Source organism: Triturus cristatus, chromosome 4_2 (assembly GCF_964204655.1).
Source record: "Triturus cristatus chromosome 4_2, aTriCri1.1, whole genome shotgun sequence".
NCBI classification, from domain to species: domain Eukaryota; kingdom Metazoa; phylum Chordata; class Amphibia; order Caudata; family Salamandridae; genus Triturus; species Triturus cristatus.
In genome coordinates this window covers 48,355,915-48,381,955 of record NC_140586.1, presented here as the reverse complement: position 1 = coordinate 48,381,955, position 26,041 = coordinate 48,355,915, and the positions used below count along the sequence as shown (strand labels likewise).

General features: G+C 45.6%; 1 protein-coding gene and 1 non-coding gene across 2 annotated transcripts in view; both read right to left on the bottom strand.

The window, feature by feature from the left end:
- Positions 1-3,207: 3,207 nt before the first annotated feature.
- The window catches only part of LOC146832932 (uncharacterized), an 84,443-nt gene continuing 61,609 nt past the window's right edge, over positions 3,208-26,041 (bottom strand). The window contains exon 4 of the mRNA XM_085600415.1: positions 3,208-3,344. The gene's annotated coding sequence lies outside the window, so the exon portion shown is untranslated. The remainder of the gene's footprint in view (positions 3,345-26,041) is intronic.
- LOC146832933 (small nucleolar RNA U13) lies at positions 11,876-11,974 on the bottom strand. The gene has a single exon (XR_014960861.1). It is a non-coding gene; the product is annotated as a small nucleolar RNA U13 (small nucleolar RNA).

Sequence of the window (26,041 nt, the reverse complement as noted above, 5' to 3'; positions counted from 1 at the left end):
ATTATTGCTTTTCTACCCATTTTTACCATTATCTGGAAGGAGGTTCAAAGCACAAAAAATAGCAAACATAGGGTATGTCCCAGAAAAATGTCAAAACTGTGTAAAAAATGTTGGATTTCTGACAAAAAACTGTCATTCCCTAAAAGCTGGAGAAATTGTGATTTCAGCCCCACAAACCCTTTTTTGATATCATTTGCAGAGAAAAACCCAGACGCTTTCATTTGCAGCCACTTTTCCCCATTTTTCACAAAAAAACCAAAATTTTGCTGTATTTTGACTAATTTCTGGGAACCCTCTAGGAGAATCCACAAACCCTGGGTACCTTTAGAATCCCCATGATGTTGGAAGAAAAGGACGCAAATTTGGCATGGATACCTAATGTGGTCAAAAAGTTACAGGGGCCTAAGCGCGCACTACCCCAAATAGCCCAAAAAAGGCTTAGCACAGGAGGGGAAAAGGCCTAGCAACGAAGGGGTTAAATAAACTAGCGCTAACAACGGGGAACCACATTTTTATTTCCTATCTCACCACACGTAGCAGCCAGTGCACCTCAGAAGGTTCTTGAACCTAAGGCTTGCGCTGATAAGCGCCAGCAAATAGGAATTGCCGACCTGTCCCTGGGCCATACTAAGTGCCCAAAACTGCCCGGGGGTGGACAATCTGCGAGTGCCACCCCCAGGAGCCCACATTTTGCTGCTGGCAGGGACTCTGGGAGACAGGCCTTTGATCTCCTTGCTGTTTCCTGGATAGATTATTGGCTATCTGCAGCTATTGCCCTGTCCGCACCAACGGGTTTATTGCCCTCCCATGCTAGGGTCATTTTACTGGTTCTGTACGGAGAGCAGCAAGAGGAAAATTCCATATTCAGTTTGTCATTAAAGTGATATGCTCAGTAAATTCCAAAAGCGGTATCTTTAACATGCTGTAACTTTTCAACGACTTATCTATTCAAACTTATTATAGTGAAAACATTATGACCAAGCACACACCTCTGCTTTATGCCTAATTGCTCTGTGTCGGGCATTTTCCTAGGAAACCTTGTGATTGGGCAATCCAAACATTGGGCATTGATCTCGCTCCTTAAACGTGGTGGCTATTCTATCAATTTCAACAAATGCTACATTCAACTTAAGAACTCAACTCTGCGCTTTTAGGAGCGCTCTGCCGCTGATGGGTGTCCTTGCAAGTGACATGCTAAATAAAGTAGCTTTCACGAACCACTTTTTCAAAAGCTGTTTTTTCTCCCGTGTATTTATCTTTTTGCAGTTAACTGTTCTGTAGCGCGAACATCTTGGCCCGAGAGTATTGTCAGACTTTTTACATGAACACTCGTTTCATTACACCAGGCCAGATTTAAATATATTTTTCTTTTTCTTTAGGTGCAGCAAGATTAATTGATTTGCCCAGAATCACAGTAATATGTTGAGGAGATGCTGAAAATCGAACCCATGTCTCCAGTTTTAAAGCTGGTAGCTCTGGTTTGACCCTGAACTTTCTCGTGAAGTGCCAAGTTGCCTGTTAGAGCCGCGCGATGCCAGCAGACATGTGTGTGTGGCATACGGGCTGCGATCTGGATCCCACTCGATTACAGAGGGATTTGTATGCAGCAGGATTAGCATTTGCAGCCTCCAGTCACGGAAAAGGCAGCAGGGGCTCCAGTCCTGCTGGAGAGGGGTCAGCTGCTCCCTGGGGTCTGCTGGAGAAAGCCACCGTGACCAGTCCTACCGCCGCCTGCCCCTAGCGCGAGACGATCTTGATTGTCGCCTTTCACAGCTGTCACAAGGCGGGATGGGAATGGATCTGTGATTCTTACAGACCACACCTCATCCTATGACGACATGAGAAAGGGAGGCAGTGAAAATAAGCCTGAAGCCCCGGTCGCTGAGCTGATAATCATGCCGCCCGGGGCTGCTTCAAAAGCTGACGCTCCTGTGCGTCATCTGGGGGTGGACTCTGAAGTACCCTAATACAGACAGGCCAGGGCGGCTGTGAATAGAGCCCTTTCAGCTACTCTAGAACTGACACATGCGCGCGCAGCAGTGTACGTGTCAGTAAAAGTGGCTGCCTGACCCTCACATAATGCGAGGGCAAAGTATGAAGCCAACAAAAACATGCGCTGACGATAAGACTTTGGGTCTGCTACGTTTTTCATGCTGTAGGTGCCATCCTCAAGTCACTATCACCGATAATTAAATAATCATAATACACAGCGTAATGTGATTATTTAATTACCATTGTCTATGGCACATAAAGCACAAACATACAAGGGCGCAGCCCCAGCGCCCAAAGCAAGCAGCCGCCCCTGCGTAGATCGCACAATAAACAGACCACGCTGGTATCTTAAGCGTAAAAGGCCATTTATTAGGACCAGGCTGCACAACATGATCAATAACTAAATAACAACAACAATCCCAACAACCCCCCAACATCACTCTTCATCCATTCACTCTCTTTACCCACTCCAAACTCACTTCTCCTACCACTCCATGCCCCGTTCCATTCTTCATCCAGTTCCACAACTCTTCTAGCATCCCCCCGGTATCACCTGGCATTCCCCTCATGCCTCCGTCACCCCCTATCATTCACTCCCCCCCCCCCCCCCCCAGGGATGGGTACGCCCGCTATTGACTCCCCCACCCCTCCCAATTATCGTCAACCAGGGAACCCCCTTCTAGAGCGGTTACCTGCCCACCTCCCCGAGGTCCAACTGCGTGTCCTACCTTCCCATCCACTTAAGCCTTCCTGTGACACCAAATTGCCTCATTCCACAACTTGCTCACCACATCACGCATCGCCATCATGTAATACGCGTTCCCCAATCGAGATGCACACCGTCATCCCTAAACAGTAGTGGTTCCTCCAGTCACAGTCCAGGGTGAGCAATTACTTTAATGTCCTTTTCTCCGCAAAAAACACGCATCGCCCTGTTGAGTTTCCTCCTTGCTTTTTCCACAGCCCTGTGTTTGATCGCCCCCTCCATACTCTTCGTGGAACAAATTCAGTCCAGGCAATGCATGTCCCAGCCAACCTGTGTTTCAACGCCTCCAAGTCTCTCTGCATCAGCTGTAAGAGCACCAAACCCGACAGCCGAATCAAATCGTTCTCTCCCAAGTGAATTATCATCAGATCAGGGCATCCCTTCTGGGGGACCATTTTCGCGAGCCAGGGCAATAGTGCCCCCCATCGCATCCCCCCTTTTCCCCACCAGTGCACCTCATGATGTTGTCCTTTGAGTCCCAGGTTACGGCCGTACACCTGTTGCTCTGCATACTTGGAGGCCCAATGCACAAACGAATGCCCCACAATCCAAGTGACCGTCTTGGCCCCCGGTCCACCCACGCAACCTACGGAAGAAAAATAAGTTAGTAACACAGCCAAAACGATCCACCAATCACCCTTTGCTCAGCCCCCCACACTACACCAAGCCCCCTATTTTCGAACAGAACGCTCACAGCACCTAGATATCCACCTCCCAATCTGCCGAATCATGTCCCAGGACCACCCCAGCCGCGCAGCTGCCATCGCCGCCCCAATACGAAAGGAATGAGTCCCAAAGCCTGCCGGGTCCAACCCCAACCTCTTCAATGCCATGTGCAACACCGACAACAACTGGCCCGCCGTCACCTTTGCCCCAGACACGTGACAAAATATATCACCACTCACAGTCCCCGCAGTGCACAAAGTCTCGCCATGCAGCCACCGGACACACACCTTCGCCCCCGTCTCACACAACCAAATCCACTAGCCCCTCCCCAACTGATCTGTCTTAGACTGGCCCAACCAAATCCCCAGACGACCCTCATCCAACCAGATCTCCTCATACCTTCTGCCACCCATCTTTCGCGTCCCAAGCAGTTCGGAGACCCTGAAGGCCCCACAAAACATCCATACCATGCACAAACGAAAAACCCGGACCTCCCAAGTGTCATAACAACACAGCGGCAAAACCTCAACCAACCTGACCAACAAATCAAACGTAATCGCCTCCCTCAACGCCCACCACCCCGACTTTCCCTACCCCAACCTCTGAGTACCCTACTAATAATTACATCTTTGGTAGGGTCAAAACTAAAAAAACAAACCACAATAAAACGACACTCCCGCCAGTTTGCCCGAGATCGTCGCGGAAGACAGCCCTTTGTCAATGCAATAGAAACTGCAACACTCCTTGTTCCACCGTCGACCGATCTCTGCAAACAGAATCCCCGCTCCATCCCATAAAGGCTCCAAATTCCGCCCATGCCATTCTGTAGGTCCGTCTTGTGGTATCAGCTATAGACTTTTCCACCAAGCCTATCACCCTCACTCCCCCAAGGCCCAGATGCCGTGGGGGAGTCGGTCTTGAACTGATCCACTCCTGGTGCCAATCTCCGGAACCGCTGCCACTGCGAACGAGACAAAGCATCCGCTATGTCATTATTCACCCCAGGGACATGCTTGGCTCTAAAAACCACATTCAACCTCAGACATTTCAGCATGAAACTCCTCAGCAGTCGCTGCACTCTCAGATCCCTCGCCCTCTGTCGGTTGACCAACTCGACCACTGTCATGTTGTCCACATGAAACAGCACCGACCTGCGCTGAAACTCGGATCCCCACACCTCCAGAGCCACCAACAATGGGAAAAATTCCAGAAACACAATGCTCCTCCCTTGGCGCACCCAGTGAGCTGGCCACTCCTCCGCGCACCACCTGCCGTCCCTGAAAATCCCAAAACCTGCTGCCCCGGCTGCATCTGAATGCATTTGTACTTGCCAAACCATTCTCTCGTCCTCAAAGTCCAGTGACACCCCTTTGAACTCAGCCAAAAATGTCACCCATGTCCTCAAGTCTGCCCGGACCCCCATGGAAATCCAAACCCTGTGGTGCAGTAGAATTGCCCCCGACATGGCCATGCCGAGTCGCCTGCAGAAAGTCCGTCCAGCCCTTACCACCCTGCATGCAAAATTCAGGAAACCCAGAAGCTGTTGCACCACCCTCAACGCGATCCGCTTCTCAGCAATCGCCCACAAGAGGCACGCCTGCATTTCCGACACTTTCGCCTGGGGGAGTCGAGCCACCCACTGAACAGAGTCCAGCTCAACTCCCAGGAATGTCAGGCAGCAGCTAGGCCCAGCCGTTTTTTCAGGCGCCAAAGGGACTCCGAACCGTTGCGCCATCTCCAAGAACTGCAACAGGGCCCTGCCGCAATCCCCGGAATGTGCCTTTCCCAAAAAACAGGAAATCATCCAGATAATGCGTGACGTCGCGATGCCCGCTGATCTGTGTAAATGCCCACTGCAAGAATGAGCTAAACATCTCAAAAAGCATGCAAGAAATCGCACACCCCATGTGCAAGACCTTGTCCACGTAGATGGCCCCTGCGAACTGCATCCCAAGCAGAGAGAAATCCGCAGGGTGTATAAGCAGAAGGCGGAAGGAAGATTTCACATCACATTTAGCCAGTTCCGCCCACGGACCACACACCCTCACTTGGCGAATCGCGTCATCCACCGATGCATAGAGCACCCTCGAGTCTGCTTCAGCGATGAAATCATTCACAGACTGCCCTTCGGGCCATGATAGGTGATGTATCATGCGAAACTCACCCTTCTCCTTCTTTGGCACAACTCCCAATGAGGAGATGATCAAATCATCAAACGGCGGGGCAGGAGCCAAGATGGCGACCGGGACGGCAGCGTAGACTCCCGGCTCCGTGAACCTCCGCATCCCGCACGGATATCCTACATGAGATCCTCAGCCAGCGCTACGCGCTCGTATTTGTGAATGAGAGTGGCAACCGACCGTGTGACTCCGAAGTTTCTGGCGGCGGTACCGCCGGAGAAATGTGCCTTTGAAATTTGCGGCCCGTGCAGCCCTGGAGCCAGGACCTCGAGTGGACGCCTTGGCCGGGTGGCAGTTCAACAACAGCGGCCTGTGGTGACTGGGTGGAGTCGGACCACCGGAGCGGTGCACACCTCGGCCTACATTTCGCCGTGGTCGTTCCTACCGCTAAGCGTAGCGGACCGAGTGCATGCCCGGGGTGGCAATTCTGGGATTCTCCGGTGATTGCCCCTGCCTCTGACGGTGAGCTGGCCGGACACCGCCCGTGACTCGCCCTGATTCTTGCGGGCTGCTCCCGGATTTTCGCGGGCGCTGGTCCGTGGTGGGGACGACTGTTGCCCGTGACCGCACAACGGATAATTTTTGCCTGCCCCCGGAACCCTGTTTCCAGCGACGTGGACCTTGAGGCGCTTGTCCCTGGGTCCCGGTCCCAATACGGGTCGGGCCTACCCGGCGGCCATCTTGTTATGATGAAGCCTACCATCCTGTCCACCGGGTCACAGCAGGATTGGGAGTGTGTGACTTTTGGGAGTGTGGCGAAGCGATCGCAGAGAGCTGTGCTGGGGTGCGGCGACCTCCTCGAGGCTCTCGGTGCCCTTCATTCCACCTTGGTTCATGGCATCGGGGTCTTGGGGAGTAAGCTCGATGGTGTGGCATCAGCGTCGGGACAGTTGCGGCCTGCCTGTCCTCAGGTACACAGGGACTTCCCACACTACACACAGGAGGACAATGTCGCGGCCACCCCTGAGATTAGTGAACAGCTGGTAACTCCGGACAGTATGCTTCCGTGTGATCGGTTGGCTGTGGGTCTGATCTGTTCCGGAGGTATTGGACCTGAGTGGGAGGTGGTGGCCTCGTCCCGTGCACGGCCTCCGGCGACCCAGGGAAAATTCAAGCAACAGTTGTCTACTTTGGCTGATTCCGCCTTCCTGGACCTTGTGTGCAGTGCAGATCCTGGGGCAACACTGGGAAAGACGTCCCTCCATGATGCGGACTGTGTTCGTACTCAGAGACTTCCACCCCACCTGTGTGCGTCGCTTCCCGGTCGTTTTTGGACACTCCTTTACCTTGTAACATTGGACATGGCGCTGGGTCGAGGGGTATGCATGGGCAGATTTGCAAAGAGTGGTCAAGGATGAGGCTGATCCTTCAGGGGTGGTCATCTAGTAGACGGGCGGGCTCAGGGGTTGCGTGCTCTCATGACATAGCTATTAGTATAATTGGTGCATAATGCTCCCCATCTTTCTTTGACATGGTCGATTTTGTGTTGCTTACTGTTTGCCTTGGGGAAAACTTACCGTGCGGGAGGGAGAAGCCAGGGGCATGTTTTGAAGGCCCTCCTCCAGTTTATTAATATTCTCTCTACCCCCCCGTCTGGTGGGGTTCTTTTCTTACTCCCTTTTCTCTGTTCTTCTATATTTCGGGTCTGGTTCCAGGGCGACAGGCACACTGCTGGGGGGGGGGGCCGTACTCATCTGCAGAGGTGCAGGGTGGGGGGTTGGGGAAGGGGATTCTTTAGTCTTTACCCTTTTTTTCCATGGCCTCCTTTTTCTTCTTTGATTCTTCTTTGTTTTTCTTTTCTGGGATCAGCGTGGTACAACTCCTTTGTTGTGAATCACTGCTTTTCATGTGTGCCACAATTTCCGGGGTGTTTTCTGGGCTTTATGGCATGGGACTGCAGGCGCAACTGGTCATGATACTTCTCTACATCCTGCACTTCCTGTTTTGGCGCCATTGACTCGATAGATTGCCGTTTATTGTTTACGTTTGTTTCTCTGCCTGCCATTTTTCGCTGCTGGGAAATTGCTTGGCACCTGATCCTTTTGTCTTTCCCTATTATAAAATGAAAGTCTTCTTAATCCTGGTGTCCTACTTGCGCCATTCACTGGCCGAGAATATATTAGCATGGAGATTCTGCTCTCCGAGGTACTGCCTGTGTCAACATTGGATCTCTGTTGTTTTGACTGCTTAGCGGCCGGCCCCGGGGGGTTGTAGGCCCATACTTGTTATTGGTTGAAATGCTAATAAAGGTTTTTAAAAAAAAAAAAAAATCATCAAACGGCCAGCTGACAAACGGGCCCGCAATCCTCCCTTCCTCCACCTCTTTCTGCAACTTGGCCGCCACCACCCCCGGCAATTCTTTGGCTGATTTCAAATTGTCTGCCCATCTCCGCACCCTAAGTCCCTGATAGCCCACCCAAAAACCCTCTGTGAAACCCCACTGAATCTTCAAAGCCGCCTCCCTGTCCGTGAACATGAGAGCCACGGGCCCATCTCCTCCACCTTAACTGGTGTCCCCTTCCTTTCACGTTTCACCATTGCTCGGAGGGCGTGACCAAGGTAGGCATTGGGTGAGGGCATGCCGCCCCCTCATTTGGAGCACTCATGCTTGAACTTACACGGGTACCGAGAGCAATAGCCCCTGTTGTAGCTCCAACATGCTCCAGTATTGCCACCACCTGGCTTAGTGGGCTGACCTGTGGCCCCGCACCAGCGTTAGTTTTCACTGTGAAAATAAAGTTTGTCCACGTTGCGTTTTGAGCCGTTTCCTGTCGTGGGCACTAGGCCTACCCACACAAGTGAGGTACCATTTTTATCGGGAGGCTTAGGGTAACACAGAATTGTAGAGTACCTGTTATTACCTATTGACTTTGGATGCATTTCTGCCTTCCAAATGAAAGACAATGTGTAAAAAAGAAGTCACATCGAAAAATGTCCTATAATTCTCGTGCTAGTATGGGTGCTCACAATTTCGGAAATGTGCAAATATCTACTGTTTCTAAACTCTATATTTTGTTCCAATTTCAAAAATACATAGGTGTCTTTCATACTGATTTTTCCATGTATATATTTTTCCAAGTTAATTGCTATATACCCGGTACATAATAAAAACCCATTGCATGACGCTGCTCAGTTACTGGCTCTTGGTTCGTTGGGTTCTTGGACAACCTATCAGTCCTATATATCCTCACAACCAGAAAGGTTCAGCGGATGTAACAATATATTGATTTCAAACAGCTGTCATAATAAGAAGAAGTTACAGGTGAAAACGTTGGCACAAATGGCTTTTTTTTCAACTAATTTTCAATTTTTCTTATATTTAACTGTTAGTTTCTATAAAGAAACCTTGTAGGATCTACACAAATTACCCCATGGTTAATTCAGATTTTGGCTACTTTTCTAAAATGTAAAGCTTTCCAGGATCCAATTATTGCTTTCATACCCATTTCTACCATAAGCTGGAAGAAGGTGAAAGCACAAAAAATATCATAACTAGGCTATGTCCCAGTAAAATGCCAAAACTGTGTAAAAAATGTTAGTTTTCTGACAAAAGTCTGTCAGTCCCTAAAAGCTGGGAAAATGGTGATTTCAGCCCCACAAACCCTTTGTTGATACCATTTGCAGGGGAAAAAACAGATGCTTTCATTTGCAGCACCTTTTTCACATTTCCCCCCCAAAATACCCAACATTTAGCAGTATTTTGGCTAATTTCTGGGTACCCTCGAATCCACAAACCCTGGGTACCTTTAGAATCCCCATGATGTTGGAAGAAAAGGACACAAATTTGGTGTGGATACCTTATGTGGTCAAAAGGTTACAGGGGCCTAAGCGCAAACTACCCCAAATAGCAAAAAAAACAAGCATTTACAATGCAGTAGATCTGGCGTTTACGCGAGTGTGAGCTATTGGCATTGTAAATGAAAATGACTTTTATTTATGCTTTATTTTTTAAAACATAAATAAAAGGCATTGTCATTTACAATATCAATAGCTCAAACTCGTGTAAATGCAAGACCTATTGCATTGCAAATGCTTGTTTTCTGTGGCAAACCCTATAGTAAATGCGTGGCTGTCGGTCGCCTTTCTGGAATGTGTTAGGAAGACTTATATTTGAAGTGATCTTTCTCAGTCCCTGGAGTGGGCTATAAAGCTGCACACCACAGGCCTCAGCGCGGGCAACACAACTGCACATTGCATAACCAGTAGTAGGCAACCAAGACGCAAAACGCAGGGAGACGAGTGAGCTGCAAAGCCGCACATTGAGTATGAGTGCGCTACAAAGCAGCATATTGCTGAAAAGGTGTGGGCTATAAAGCAGATCTTCACAGGCCCTGGAGTAGGCTACACATCTACACACCCAGCCCAAAGTATTCTACGAAGCTGCACATTGTATGCTGAAGTCTGTGGTCCAAAATCTACTATTCCTTCTGTGAGCGTGGCATGAAGTGGCACAGTGAAGGCATGGAGTTGGGTACAAAGCTGCTCATTGCAGGCATGGCTTGTAGTAGAAGTAGATTTAGGGCCACACATGCTGGGCCCTGGCTGCCAGGTGATCACTTTGTCCGTATTAAGACACCAACCATTGCTGTGGGTCCCTGGCAGTGCTGATGGGGCACTGATTAAGGCAAGAAGCCTGTGACAATGTCCATGTGGCCCTGGCGCAGATGCCAAGACCTTCGTGGTGAGGCTTACACAAGCAATGAGCATGCCATGAACATAATCCGTCATGTTCTTAGTCAGGAAAATACTTTTCTTTGTAGATCATGCAGCTCTTTACATAACATGTTCTGAATGAACACATTGAAATTACACAGTGCATCCAACATGCTGTGTTTTTCCACAGCTTTTTAAAGCATCTTGCTTTTTCAGATACTTTTCCAGTATCAGAATTGGACCTGGGACCATCGTAATTTTACACACTTGTATACATACATTAGGAAGCCGTCTCACTATCAACCTCATCTGGAGCTGTATAAACTAGTTACTGTGCGGGAAGTGTGCACACAAGTCGAGTGTTGTGACAACACAAACTGGCTCAGTTAATAAGGTCATGAATATGCACACTTGAGGGTGCTTTAGTAGGTCCATGATCTGCAAAAAGACGTTTGGTACAGTGGGTTTTGCACACTTCTATAGTGCTCTGCATCTTGGGTGCACTGCATTAGGGATGTACACACAACTCTAGTGCAATGTTTCCACGCCAGGTTCAAATAACTACTGGATGTGTCTGGAGCGGCCGTAAGACATCTGTGGCAGTGGCACCCAAGATAATCTCTGAGAGTGGATGGGGGTGGGGTAATAGAGGAAGGGAGAGATTAAGATAAGGAGAGACAGCACAACTGTGAAAGTGCCCCCACAGCGCGCATCCTCGCCCATGCAGGGTTAGGCGAGACAGCAGAACAGAGAGAGAGAGGGCTGGGCAACAGAGAGCAGGGAGACAGAAAGGGAATGCAATGCGCTGTAGTGAGATATCACTCTGTGACATACGGTCCTACAGCAAGCTGATTCCTGGTGTTTGGGGGGGGGGGGGGAGTCGCGACTACAGAGAGACTGAGTGGTAGCTGAGGAATGGGACGGGGGAGGGTGTAAGAGAGATAGTAAAGATAGCAGGCAGTACCAGCAGAGAGAGGGAGACTAGTAGGTACTGGCAGAGGCTTGACGGGAGAGAAGATAAAGTGAGGAAGAAAGGCCCATCAGACAATAAAACTAAGTGAGAGAATCTTAGAGATTTGCATAAAAATGCATCCATTTATTAAGCGGGGGAAACCTGAATTGAGGTAGTGTGTTCATGCAACACTGATGCTGCCTGAAAATAGTTTCTAAACACTTTGTGATGGATTACAGAAAATCTGGAGGTAGGATCTGGGCACACCTCGCACATCCTGTGCAAAATTTCACTTCTTGTGAAACCTACACTGAAAACCATTAAAAAAAAGCCTTGACTTGTTGTGGAGTTCTGCCCCTTTGATCTGAGGAGAAGGAAGGCACACTGAGGATAGCAGGAGCTCTGCGAGGAGCTGGACAAATGCGAAGTGTGTCCTCAAGCATATCCAAGCCCGGCCTGAACAAAGAAATTGCACAGCCTTGAGCAAAACGATAGCACGTTATCTTAGTGATCTGTGGCTTATGTGAAATATGATAATCTACACCGAATTATGTTATCATATATGCATTTTCATATGGTCTTTATTGTTAGACCTTTTCTTAAAACCCGTGAGAACTATTTTGAAAGAATATTCTATCTTAATTGATTTGAACATAACCCGTTCTAGCTCAGAGAGGTAATGTGCACTGTCTTAACAAAGATGGGACGGCACACGTCCCGCACAAGCGAGATAACCCACTCATCACTTGCAAGAACCAGAAGGATCGGAAGTATAATTAACGGGAGGAACACCAGAGCATGCGATTCTCTCATGAATGTGAGGGTGAGAATGTCGTGGTGGTCGTGTCTGTCCACATCTGCCTGGGTCACACTAGAAGCTAATCACGAGTTATCTATGATGTTTTATAAGAAATGAGAGTCCACTACAGCAAAAGTTGTACTGTTAACACGACCGTATTATTATACTAATTTATATGGAGCAGTGTAGCCAATCCGTGTTCCGGTTTGTAGTTTCTTCCCTTAAAAGGACATCCCACCATGTGTTCTATTTAGTTACAACATAGAGAACGGACTACATTGTATCCTCTTGCGGACATCATGAAATGCCAGCATTTATGCATTAAAAAAAAGGGTTGCAGGGGAACAAGGTGCATTTATGAGATGAACTTTTAATATAAATTAACACTTTAAACATATAATGAAAACAGACATTGCTTCTGCGCCGTCTTTGAGTATGCCAGAATGCTACACTGATCGCAAGCAATTCCAAAATACACAACTTCAAAACTGTTATAACTTCGAATATTACTAAACAGAAGTTGTGCAGGAGAAAATCATTGCAGCTTACTACTGATATACAATAGAAGTGCAGCATCACGTTATCAGCACGTTTGATTTTCAACCAACGTTCATGAAAATAAAAGGCGGACACGCTAGACAGACACTGACTGGAAATCTATACATGCAATGGGTGATAGAATAAAATGTCAGAAGATGTCACAGAAGTAAAGGGTGTCGTATTTTAATCGAACAATACAAGAACACACTCGCTAGCCATGCAACGCGCCGAGCGTATGCAACGTTCAAGTCAACTTATTTAAGGTGTGTTTTGGGATTTTCACTTTAATTTTTATTTTAAACAATACAAAAATAAAAACTATTTTTGTCAGCTAAAAAAAACCAGATAGAAAGAAGAGGTAGCAAGAGAAACATAGGGAGAAGCAAGGTAGCGAAAAAGTACTGTGGTAAAGGGAGGGTAAAATCAGAAGGATACGTAGGCAAAAAATAGTGAGTCGGAGAAAAAAGTAGGGAGATGTGTGAAGACGAGTAAGATGAGGTGGAGAAAGAAAGAGTTGAAGCAGAGAGAGGTGAGGTGGAGACAGGAGAGTTTGATACAGTGGTAGTGAGAGATTGAGGTAGAGAGCTTTGTGAGGCACAGAAATAGACACAGGTAGACGAATTAAGGAAATGTAAGAAGAAATAGAGAGGGGTGGTGTAGAGATGGTCGTTAAAACGAGAGGAAGTACAAAGAAAGAGGAGATAATTATAGAGAACAAGACTCGCGGCCGCGAGACGCGCTCTGTGTTGGGGGAGGGGCAGAGCGAGGCGCTTGGGAGAGCAAGCGAAAGGAAAGCCAGATGGCGCCTGATCGCGTGCTGTAAGGGTGCCTGCGAGCTATGCGAGGAAAGCCAGATGGCGCGCACGTAACTGTCCACGTAACCGCACGCTCTAGGCCACACAAAAAGCTGTGGTCGGCTTTTTGAAGCCCACTAACTAAATGTCTCACCAGAGCAGGGCAGGCGCTGGCTCAGGCGAGACCTAAAAAGGCTTAGTACAGGGGGGGAAAAGGCCTAGCAGCGAAGGGGTTAACTTGAGAGATCTTAACCAATGTATATGGGTGGGTCGTCATCCACTTCACCACATCAATGAAATGCTAATGAGTGTGAGAGGGGCAAAATGGTACACCACACTAGACTTGTCGAGTGCGTACCACCAGGTACGACTGCATCCCAAATCCAAATACCTGACATCATTTATCACACCTGAAGGGGCATACCAATTTGTGCGCTTGTCTTTCGGACTGGCATCAACTCGGTTTGTATTTTCATTAGTCCTGTTGTATTTTTTATTTTCTAATCCACTGTTTATTGGAATGCATTCCCTCCATAGATTCTCTGTGTGCTGCTGTTCAGCTGGTATGTGATGTCATGGAATGTTGAAGTGGACAGAGAGAGGAGGCTGTGAGTGTTTCAGCCCCAAGACGTCTAATCACTTGCTTTACCAGATAATATTGGAATTTCCGAGTGCCAGCTATCCTGAGGGAATCTTCAGAGGGAACCAGCTACTTGATGGTTTGATTCCTCTTTCGCCCCTATACCCAGGTTGGACGACTGATTTTCACATCAGGACCTCCACCTTTAACGCCTCAAATGACAAGATTCCAGAACCCCCCTCGCTAAGTGCATGTGATTAAGTATTAACATTTTGATGAAAAATAAACTTATTTGACTATAGTGAATTAGATAATGAAAACGGACATAATACATTCATAATGCTGGTAACTTCTATGAAAAGCACTCCTGACAATTAAAAATAAAGTCACAGTTTACACAAAAATAAATATATCAATAACCGCAGCAAATCATCTTTAGAAATTCAAGTATAAATGTAATCTTCCAAACCCTTAGGAAGCTTTCTGATTTGTTGGGGATCATTCCGGGATACACTCCCCTCTTTCCAACTCCATCTTGATTGTTTCCACTCCACATATCTGGTTCAACAGTATGGTCTTAACCACTTTCCAATGTGTTCCACCATTTTCTCTCCAGTAATACGTTTTTCCCCTTCACATCACTGAGTTTCGGCATGACCATTTGGAATAACCTTTCTTATGACCTTCCACATCTGCCCTCGCCCATTCTCCCTTGTTAAATTCACATGTCTTTATTATCCTATTATTATACCTTTGAACATGTTGATCCTGATAATCATTTACCCTTACTTTCAACAATTTATGATCTATGTTGTCACTTGATGTTCTTTCCACCCAAGCAGGACAGCAGTAGTACATGCTACACTTCCCTTCAGTAGGAAAAATTGAGTTTCCCCCATGACTGAATTAAGTATGGTTCCTCAACATGTTTTTGATTTCTTTTTTACACTCTAACGCCCAAAGCCAGTTGCACACACTCATTCAATACACAGTTAAACCTTTCCACTAAACCGTTTACTCTAGGATTATACACTGCAGTTTTGTAATGATTAATGCCCTCCCTCCTTAGGAATTTGGTGAATTCAGCTGATGTGAATTGCAGACCACTGTCCTGGGACACCCTTCCCTCCTGAAACTTTCCTCACAGAAATAAATCATGATTGGCTTTCATTTCTCTCATAACTGCTACCTCTGGCCACTTGGAAAGGTAGCCTATTAACACGATAACATACTGACTCTGCTGCCACAAGCAATCAAACGGTCCACAAATGTCAATAGCTATTTTTTCTCACTCACATTTGTGAAACGTGGTGGAGGTAACGGTGACTGCATGAGACTTGTCACTGTACTACAGACCCCTGTCCAGTTTACCACTCCTATGAAAACTGATTGATGGGGCTTTGTTCTCCCAGATTTTCAACTCTGCGAAGGGGAACTTCCTAATGCAAGGTCAGTAATCTGGGTTCTGCTCAGGAAGAGGTAATTAATCCACCTTGAAATCTATTTGGGATTAACAGTGGATAGCATGAAATAGCAGCACTACTACTCCTGGATCTGTTGGCAGCCTTTGACACTTCCCAGCACCAGACCCTACTACAGAAGCGGAAAGAAGTTGATGTGTGAAGAAATAGACTAATGGGGACTTCTACCTATCGCGAAGGCATATATCAATCGCACCATTCACCTTAAACCCCCAGAATCCACAATGTTTGATGTGCCACACTAGTGTATAAATTCTTATTTATTAAACTCTTTTATTGGTTATTTGTTGAGAGCAAGCTAGGGCTACACATAATATCAAATCTGAATGACACAATTGCAACACAACCAATCAGCAAATAAAAGAAAGGAATGACAACAACGGTACATTTGCTCAGGGTACACACCATTTCCAAGTGCAAGTATCCAGACTCCATTCCCCACCCCTCAATCTCAACCCCAGGATTCAAAAACAACTTCGCTTTGTGGCTCCACAGAACTGAACAACTTCAAAGTTAGAACAAAACACTCTGATCACGTGCACTTCATGACAAACACAGTACAAAGTCTAGTTCCAGAGCCTCACAAAGCACCATTCTTGGGCGCCATATGGCCGAGTGTAATTAGTGCACATCCCCGAATAGGTTATGCCTTGCGTTGAGAGCCTAATCACAAGTTCACAACACCAGTTTCTGGACGCCAGAAGTCAGATCAGAATGGAACATATCCTCGAAACTAGACTGACCAGTGGAAACAATTAGAGCAACCTGCAATTGGGAAGCCATAGGACGATGAACCCTCTTAAAAAAATTCACACAATACTCAAGATGGCATGCTTCCAATTGAAGGAAAGATCCGCCACCCTTGAATGCGACTGGTGTCACAAAACTTTATAAACGATGACTATTATATAACCAGTTGGTATCTTGGGTGACTAAAGTATAGTCAATTTCTGCAGGTCTCAAATTCTCCCGACCCTCAGCACCCACCACCCAGTTACAAGACTGAACACTTAAGTATTTTGAATCCCGCAACAGCTTGTATCAGGCACAACTCTCTCCTCCCTTTTTTCTTCTTTTAAATCTCTAGCCCCGAGGGAGAACCAAGATGGCGGATTGAAGCCGCCACAGCGAGCTGCAGCCCTGATGGTCTCCTACACCTCCAGCTAACAAACGATACGATGTGCGCGATACGGAAGACTTCGAGGTTTTGAACTAAAATACTTGCAGGGAAGAACTACGGAAAGAACTACGGAGCTGAGTGAGCGAATGTGGCAGTTTTTTGCTTTAAAATCCGAGCGGAGAGCATTGGAGAGGTTGCTTGCTGGTTATTGCTCCCTCCCAGGACGCTCACCGCATTGCTCGACACTCCACTGGACCGGTCTGACTTCCTCTGCCGCGCCTGCTACAGCTGACTCCGAGCGAGGGGGAGACATGGCGCCACCGAAAACGACCCCGCGGTGCACCCGTACTGGCCGGAACATCGCTGGAAAAGGCGAGGGAAACTTGGTGACGGGTGCCGGCAAGGAGAGGTCAGGCATTACAACCAGCAAACCATTATCGAGCCTTCTACAAACTGGGAGAGTTCCGGAGCTTCTCGCAGGCAAGTGCGCGACTAGCAACAATGTTACGGAAACTTTACTCTCCGCGATAACAGACAGTAACATTGTTGCGCTCAGCTCCGCTGTCCCTTCAATAGACAGTGTTTCATCTGTAGCGGATAAGGATAGCGACGTCAGTGTGTCTATTACAAGTTGTAGTGTGGGCGCAGAGGGTTTACAACCTGAGTCTCTGCCTACTCCTTTGCCACCCATACAGCCACCCATACAGCATGACGAGGGGACCGGCAGGCAAGAGGGAGAGGTGATGGAGGTAACGGAGGTAGTGGAGCCTGTATCCTCAGACTTGAGACAAGACACTGATGCTGTTGAGCATAACGTGACTGCAATAGCCGGTGTGGGTCGGACTCTTGGCTTGGAGGGCAGCGTCATAGTAGAAGGGGAAGGCGATAGCGAAGCTAATGACTCGGCTTCATTTGACGACATTGAAGAATCAACCGAGTACCCAGCACAGACGGGGTGTAAGCCATTGACCATTAAAAAGGTCAAAGGGAAAGTCAATAACAAATCGAAGAGAAGTACACTCCACTTACATAATGCGCTTCCTATAGGGAAAGCTATTTCTGATAATAGCCCCCTTAGGAAGTGGGTACAAGCTAAGGGCGGAGTGCGAAATATGGCACTAAGACTCTCAGGCGTTAACGGCAACAGCAATGGGGTTAATCCACCAACATCTGGCTCTGGCGACCCGCCATCAGAAGCCAGTTCTGGGTATGGTGCCCCAGGAATAGCACAGCCGGAATCCTTAAGTCACAATGATCCGTATTCCCCGAAAGAAATTCATTCTCAAGTTGGTCAGGCGACGGCATTACCTGAGGCAGGAACTGGCTGTAATGAGGGAGCAGCACCATCACTCTCTTTGATTCTGCAGTCTCTAGCTGAGCAAAGACAAGAGGCGCAGCTGCACTATACACAGGTCAGAGAGGACAACAATAGAATCCAACAATCCCTTCGGGAAATGTCTGATAAAATTAGCGGGTTAACTCAAGATCTAACTGAGCTGCAGCAGAGAGTTTCCGCAACCGAAGATCTATCTGCACTTACAGATGTCTCTGCCAGAAAGCATGAAGGACAGATCTCGGATATGCAAATCAAGCTGGAGGATATTGAAAACCGCCAGCGAAGACAGAACCTTAGACTTTTTGGTATTTCTGAAGGCGCGGAGGGGTCAGACCCGAGGGGGTTTTTGGTTAAATTATTTCAGAAAGCTTTCCCTGACCTCTCTGATTGGGACTGGGACTCTCAACTTCAAAGGGTCCATAGATTGCCGCTAACTCAGAGGAATAAAGGGGGGCAATATCCTCGCCCTTTCTTGATCTATTTTGGGAATTTTTTATTGAGACAAGCAGTGTCAATGAAAGCGAGACCGAACGCTCCAGTCTCAGTAGATTCTTTTTCTTTTTTTGTTAGATCAGATTTGAGTAAGGCTACAATGGACAGACGTTGGAGGCTGCGCCAATTTATTGATCCTATAAAAGCTCTTGGCGCTCAAGCTTTTCTACAAGAACCTGCACGTCTGAAAGTTCTTAAGGGTAGTCATACCTATATCTTTTTGGAAGAAAAAGAAACCAGTGCGGCAATAGCCAAATGGCGCGCAGAAGATGCTGAACAGGGATAGGTGGGATAGAAGGGGGGTCTGTTCTATGGCGATTAGGAACTTTGGCTCTTTTCGTTTATCTCCCTTTCTTCCATCTTTCCATTCTTTTTTCTTTTTCTCTTCCTTGCAGTATTGCAGTAATTTGTAGAAACTTGTAGAAACTGTCAACTATGTTTAAAGCTTGTGATTATGTTTATGTTTATGATTACATTATAAACAGATGTAAGTGAGGGTAGACTTGACCTATTGGGTTGTGGCTCGGTAGGGCTGCCATTTCCAGCGGCAGCTGGTAATAAGGGGGGGGTTCTTCTTGGAGACGGGGTGAGGCGCCACCCTTAGATTGGGTTTAGGTTTGGTGAGGGTTAGGGGGGGTGTATGTGGTTAAAGGGGGGGAGAAAATTGTCATCATTGGGGCACTGTGCTCTTAAAGAATGGGGAAGGTGTTTTTTTTTAGTTGTCAACAGTATAAAAAATAAACTACATGTTATAGTTCATTCAACTTTTTTGATAATTATTGTTGTAGGAGGAGGAGGAGGATTAACACAAAAGATAAAACTAAATTATGAATTGGATCAAGTGTTTGGCCTGTAATGTCGCTGGTCTTAACAACATAGGTAAAAGAAGGCTGGTCCGAGAGGAGTTACGAATGTATCAGTCTCATTTAGTGGTGTTGACAGAAACTCATTTGTCTTACAAAAACCGGAATTTATTAGCGGACCTGGGGTTAGAGGTTATCATTAATACAACTCAAACTGTATCTACTAAAGGAGTTGCTATCTTAAAAGATAAAAAGTTTGTCTGCGAAGTCATCAACAAATCGGCAGATCAATGGGGCCGATGGGCAATAGCTCAGCTGGCTATAGGGGGTAAGAAATATGTGATTTGCGCCATATATGGCCCTAATGTCGACGATCCTAATATTTTCGAATTCCTCAATTTGGAATTATTAAACTGGGAGGGGGAAAAACTAATCTTGGGGGACTTCAACTGCGTCTTAGATTATCATATAGACTCTACGGGGAATAGGCGTAATGTAAGAATGGGTAAAACTCGCAGTGCGATCATGCAAATGATGAGGCTTCAGTCTGTCAAGGACGCTTGGAGACATATATACCCTCTAATACCGGGCTATACTTACTATTCGGCTCCTCATAAATCATACTCTAGGATCGACATGGCCTTGGTCTCTGATAGAGTACTTATAACATCGAAAATGGAAATATGTCCCCGGGTGACCTCCGACCCATAACCCTATTATTTTCTCTTTTCAGGTTAAAATCGAAGATAAGGAAATCAGGCAATTCTCTTTCCCTAGGTATTTGTTGACTGATACTGAATATCTGTCGAGTACTACACAGCAACTAGAGGAATTTTTTAGAATAAATACAGGTTCTGCATCTCCAATAATTGTTTGGGATACTATGAAAGCGTTCGTCCGCGGTATCACACAGAAATATATTCTTTTACAGAACAAAAAACGAAAAAGCGAAATGGAGAATCTATTACTTAATCTGCGTGATATTGAGAGAGAACATGTGAAGGTAGTTAAGAGTAAGGATTCAAAGGCCCAGGAAAGTATGCTCCTCTCTTTAATTGATGCAAGAATTGCAGTTAAAAAACATTTAAGAGAGAAAATGGCCGCAAAGTACAGTAAGCATCGGTTGGAGAGGTATGAGTATGGGGAGCATATAGGACATGTATTGGCATATCAGACTGCAGAGGCAAAAGCCAGAACTAAGATTGATGCTATTAAGGGAACAAATGGTATATTGTATACGGAAACATCGGATATCTTAGATCAGTTTTCGCAGTTCTATCAACAGTTATATTCTTTGACATGGTCATCTAACCAAGAAGAGATACTAGGCTATATCAATAACAGTGGCCTCCAGCCTGCAGACAATGAGAAAATTAATACATTAGAAGAAACAATTCTGTTAGAAGAAGTTGAATCTGCATTGTCACTACTGCCAAGTGGGAAGGCGGCTGGTTTTGATTCAATACCCTTAGAGTTTTATAAATCCTTCAAACAGATCATACTTCTACCTCTTATCTGCAATCCAATATGTAGCTATTTACGGTGAGGTGCCGGCATCATGGAATAAGACACAGATTGTGTTTTTTTTAAAAAAGGGCAAACCACCGACTGAGTGTGGTTCATACCGGCCAATTTCGCTTATTAATGCGGACGCGAAGATATTTTCTAAGATCTTGGCAAATCGCTTAGCCCCGATTATGACGGACTTAGTCTCTGAAAGTCAGCAAGGATTTATATTAGGGAGGGATACTACTGCCCACGTTAACACGGCCATTAGTTCATTTGACTATGCAGAGCAAAAGAAAATCGATTTTGGCATGATCCTATTCGATGCTGAAAAAGCGTTTGATCGTGTCAGATGGGAATTTTTATGGGCTATCCTAGCAAAGATAGGTACTGGTAAGCAGTTCCAGTCCTGTGTAAAAGCTTTATATAGTAATCCTCAAGCTAATCTTTGCTATATGGGCTCTAGGTCAACATCATTCAGGATACTGTGCGGGACCAGGCAAGGTTGCCCGCTGTCACCATTACTTTTTGCTCTATATATAGAGCCATTTTTACGTATCCTTCAATCTTGTGTATACATTGATCCGTTGGTTTCCGGCACCTCTCAACTTAAGCTCACAGCATATGCTGATGACATAGCGGTTTATGCTACTAATCCAAGTGAGGCCGTGAATAAGATCATAGATGAAGCTGAGAAATACGGTAATGTCTCAGGATACAAGTTGAACGTGAATAAAACTCAAGTGCTTACTACTTTAGGGATTCATAATGTGATGGTTGGGGCGTGCACTACAGTAACTTATTTGGGGGTAAAAATAACTCCTAATGTTAAACAGATAATAGACATCAACTATTTACCGCTCTTGCAGGAAACCGCTAGGTTGTTTAAATTTTGGCACAGGCTCCCTTTGGGGCTATTGGGTAGATCTAACTTAATAAAAATGAAAATACTTCCCAAATTTTTATATTTGTTCCGCTCTATTCCGCTGAAAATTCCTAACAATCTGTTTAAAAAACTTGAGGGCATATGCAGTAGCTTTCTATGGGGTTATAAAAAACCCAGAAGAGCAATCGAGCTACTTAAATCTCCTTATGAACAAGGAGGACTGGGTTTTCCGGATTTTAAAATGTATTTCTGGTCTTCATTTATTGTTCGTTTTCGATGCTTGTTGGGCTTGGACCAGTCAAATTCACTATTCAAGCTTATTTTAGGTAATCAAAGGGACATGTTTTTGTATGGAATAAATGATCCAAATTACTTTAAGAGAGTCAAGTTTAAGACTCTGAGGGATATTGTGCTCATATGGAGAGATATGGCTATTAAGTGTAAGCTACCCAAAATGCATACTAAATTTCCTTTGTGGGGGAACCCACTGCTCCCTAAGATCTTCCAGGATCAGGCAGGCAAATCTTGGAGTAAATATGGGATCTCATACCTGGGCGAAATTTATAATGAGAGAGGAATCATGTCATTTGAAAATTTGCGCATAAGGTATAAGCTACCGGTAAATTTTTTTTACAAGTATTTGCAAATAAGAGACTATTTAACTACAACTCTCGCTCCAATTGAATTTACACAGTCAAATGTTTGGGATTGTATATATGGTACAAAGACCAAGTCCTTAATAGGTATGATGTATATTCATCTGTCTAGCTTTAAACTTGATGGCAGCGTAAAATTAGCTGAACGTTGGAGCCAAACGCTGGGTATATCGGTCTCCCCTAGTATGATCAAACAAACACTAGCTAATGTAAAGGATTCGGTGCACTCTGTCAACTTGCAACTCCAGCAATTACGTATTACTTGTATGCTATATTACACACCGGCTAGAATTGCAAAATGGGATCCAGGTAGTATGACGGGAGATAAAAAATATTGCCCTAAATGCGGATTATACGCTGCCGACTTGTTGCATATGTTTATCTCATGCCCTTCACTGACGGTTTATTGGCAGAAAATTGAACAGCTACTTCAGTTAAAACTCGGCCTGAATCAACCATTGACTGGTCTTGAGATCATGCTGGGTTGTAAAGAAAATAATTTAGGTTTAGCATGTCTCTTCTCAATTTTAATGGCTGCTGCTAGACTAGCTATTGCTAGGGCTTGGATTTCTCCCACACCTCCTCAGGTTGAGGATTTTTGGTCGATAATTAAGGAAACCTATGGCTTGGAGGCTGCCTTAGCAAATACAAGGGGACTTCGTTCCCTGGTTAAATTAGAAGCACTTTGGCGACCAATGTCTTTTTGATTAATCTACTATATATCTTATATTGAATGTGTGGCTCTGTAATTCGCGAAGTAAATGTTCCTGTGTGCCCTTATGATTATATTGCTTTATATCATTTGGTGATCATTTCAATTTGTGATTCTATGGTCCTTTCTGATTACCTGCTTACTTTTTTATCGCTGCCTTCCTTCTCCATATGTTATGTCATATGCTATTTATTTTATTGCCTTTTTGAATTTACTATACTGTTGATGTATACTACTATATATGCTTTTGTTTTACTGTATTCTATTTTGTGCCTACTGTGATGATGAAAATAAAAATATTTAAAAAAAAAAAAAAAAAAAATTAAATCTCTAGCCCCCACCAAGATTATAAATATTGGCCAATAACTGAAATAATAAGCACAGTGAGTCGTTTTCTGGTTGGGCTAAGCGACCTGCAGAATACTCATAGCAGCTTACGAAAGTAAACTATCTGTGCCAGCCTTCAGCTCTCACTTTTTCCTGCTAACATGCTATAATCGCAGTGACCCAAGACAGCATAAGAGCTCCTTTCTGGCACACATGGCACCAAAACGTTTCCCAATTAGGCCACATTGGAAACAGAAAATTCTTCCAACCAAGCACACTCTTAAGGTGTAGAGTACTAGCCGTTGAAAAAGATGCGTCTGTGGTTTCCAGGGCGTATGAAGAACTAAACAAATGCAATTGCAAAGCTTTAGTAGTGTGTGCAGTGTAATGGGGCCGAGTGCATATTTTAAAACATCGCTCAGCCTGGCACAAGTATACTCGACATAGAGCTTTAGCAGTACACTTCGAGCAAGGAAGCAGATACAGTGTAGCAATCAATTCATCCAATGCGAGCAAACTGAGGTCCAAGGAAAATGCTCGTGAAAGTCCTTGCGATGCCTACAAGAAAAGTGAACCCTACAAGAAGAAACACTCACGAGAAGGATCACGTTAAGAAATACAATGATAACACGGAACGCAATTATTATCGTTGTGGGTCTCCCTCCCACTTCGCAGACTTCAAAAAGTGCCCCGCCAGATATCAAAAGTGCACGTTTTGTGGATTAACAGGTCATTCTGCAAAAGTATGCAACAGGAAATTCTCTAAACATAGCAAACCTGTGAAACACATCCAAGAGGAGGATGACTCAGGGTCGGAGAATTCAGACTACTCTGAATCTGACAGCATCAAGTATGTATTCTCCATCGAATACGACATACTTGAACTTACTCCTTCCAGGATCAAAAAACCTATGTGAGAAATAAGATTGGGCGGAGTGCCTATGAACATAATGGCTGACTCAGGCTCCCCGTTCACAATAATTAACGAGAATGTATGGAAACAGCAATTTGTGGGCAAAATTGGAGCGTCACTTGAAAAGTCCAATGTAATCGCCAGAAGTTACATGGGTGATAATATTGAGTTCTTAGGAACCCGTGAACTAGAATTTGAATTCAAAAACAGGAAGGCGTTCTGTAAACTCTTTGGAGCTAAAAGAGGCCTTTCTGTTTTGGGAAGGTGCGATCAAGCTGACCTTGGCATCATTCTCAACCCCAATAGTGCTGACCCTGTGTTGTCCATAGATGATACGTGCAAATACACCATCTACAGAGATTACGCTGAGGTGTTCTCTGGCAAAGTGGGCCTTCTAAATAGTTTCCAACACAAAACTGAATTAAAACCCTCGGCCATCCCATGCATTCACAAAGTGAGACATCTACCCGTTTCTGTCAGAAACGATGTCCAGGTGGAACTTAACAGGCTGGTCAATGACTGAATAATCGGAAAAGTTGAGTCAGCAGAGTGGGTTTCTCCCCTGGTTGTCATCAAACGTCCCAACGGAAAAATCTGACTCTGCATAGACCTCAACAAGAATATAACCGTTGATCAGTGCCCCTTGCCACGCATCTGCGAAATGTTCAATGCTACAAATGATATGCATATATTTTCCATTATTGATTTAAAATCTGCGTATCATCAGAGTCCGCTACACGTGGATAGCAAAAAGTACACCACATTCATCACGCCATTCGGCTGTTACCGTTTCACCAGAGTACCGTTTGGTCTCGCCTCGGCTGCAGCGCTTTTCCAAAGAGTCATGACATCCATCTTTGAGGGCGTTGACAGTGTGAGGTTTTTCCAAGACGATATCTTGGTCATGGGCAGCCAAGTGGAACATGACACACGCCTCAGGCAGGTATTGGATAATTTAAAAAGGCATGGGCTAACTGTGGAGTTAGATAAATGTAAACTTTCCCAAAATAAAGTGGTTTACCTGGGTCACACGATTAGTCATGAAGGTACCAAACCTAAACAGGGCCTAGTTGATGCTATCCTTAATGCTCCCTTCCCACAAAGAGGATGTGAGAGCCTTCCTTGGCTTAACTGAGTACTACTCGAAGTTCATCAGAAACTTCTCAGAGAAAACGTACAGTTTGAGGCAATTACTCAAAAACAGAACCAAATTCGAGTGGTCCCCGGAGTGTCAGAACACTTTCAACACCATCAAAAAGGAAATTAGCAATGCACCCTTCCTCAAAGGGTTTGACCCTAAAGCTGAAATCTACGTAACCACTGATGCCTGCAACAAAGAACTGGGTGCTGTGCTGGCACAGAAAGACGCCGAGAACAATTTATGGGTTGTGGCCTTCGCGTCCAGATCACTCACCTCGGCTGAGGAGAGGTACTCGGTTATTGAATGCGAGATGCTGGCCTGTTCGTGGGCGCTCAATTACTTCAGAGCGTACATTTGGGGATACAACATACACCTGCGCACTGACCACAAACCCTTGATCAAGATCCTCTCTGCCTCCGGCCTGCAGAATGCTTCCCCACGGCTTAGTAAAATGTCTATCAAATTATTGGACTACAACTACACTGCTGAATACTGGCCTGGAGTCAAGAACAAGGTGGCTGATTTCCTGAGCAGATTACCCCTACCCCAAAATGAAATCCTAGATGACCAAGAAGGAGCTGAGAAGGTAGCACTACTGTTCAACTCTGACCTTGACGGGATCCCGGCGGATAAGAGGAAAAGACACGTCAAAAGATCCCACACTGCTGGAGTTATGTAAATACATCAACAGCTCCTGGCCTGAGAAACGATGCCTTCATGATAACGTCAAAGTCTATTGGGAAATA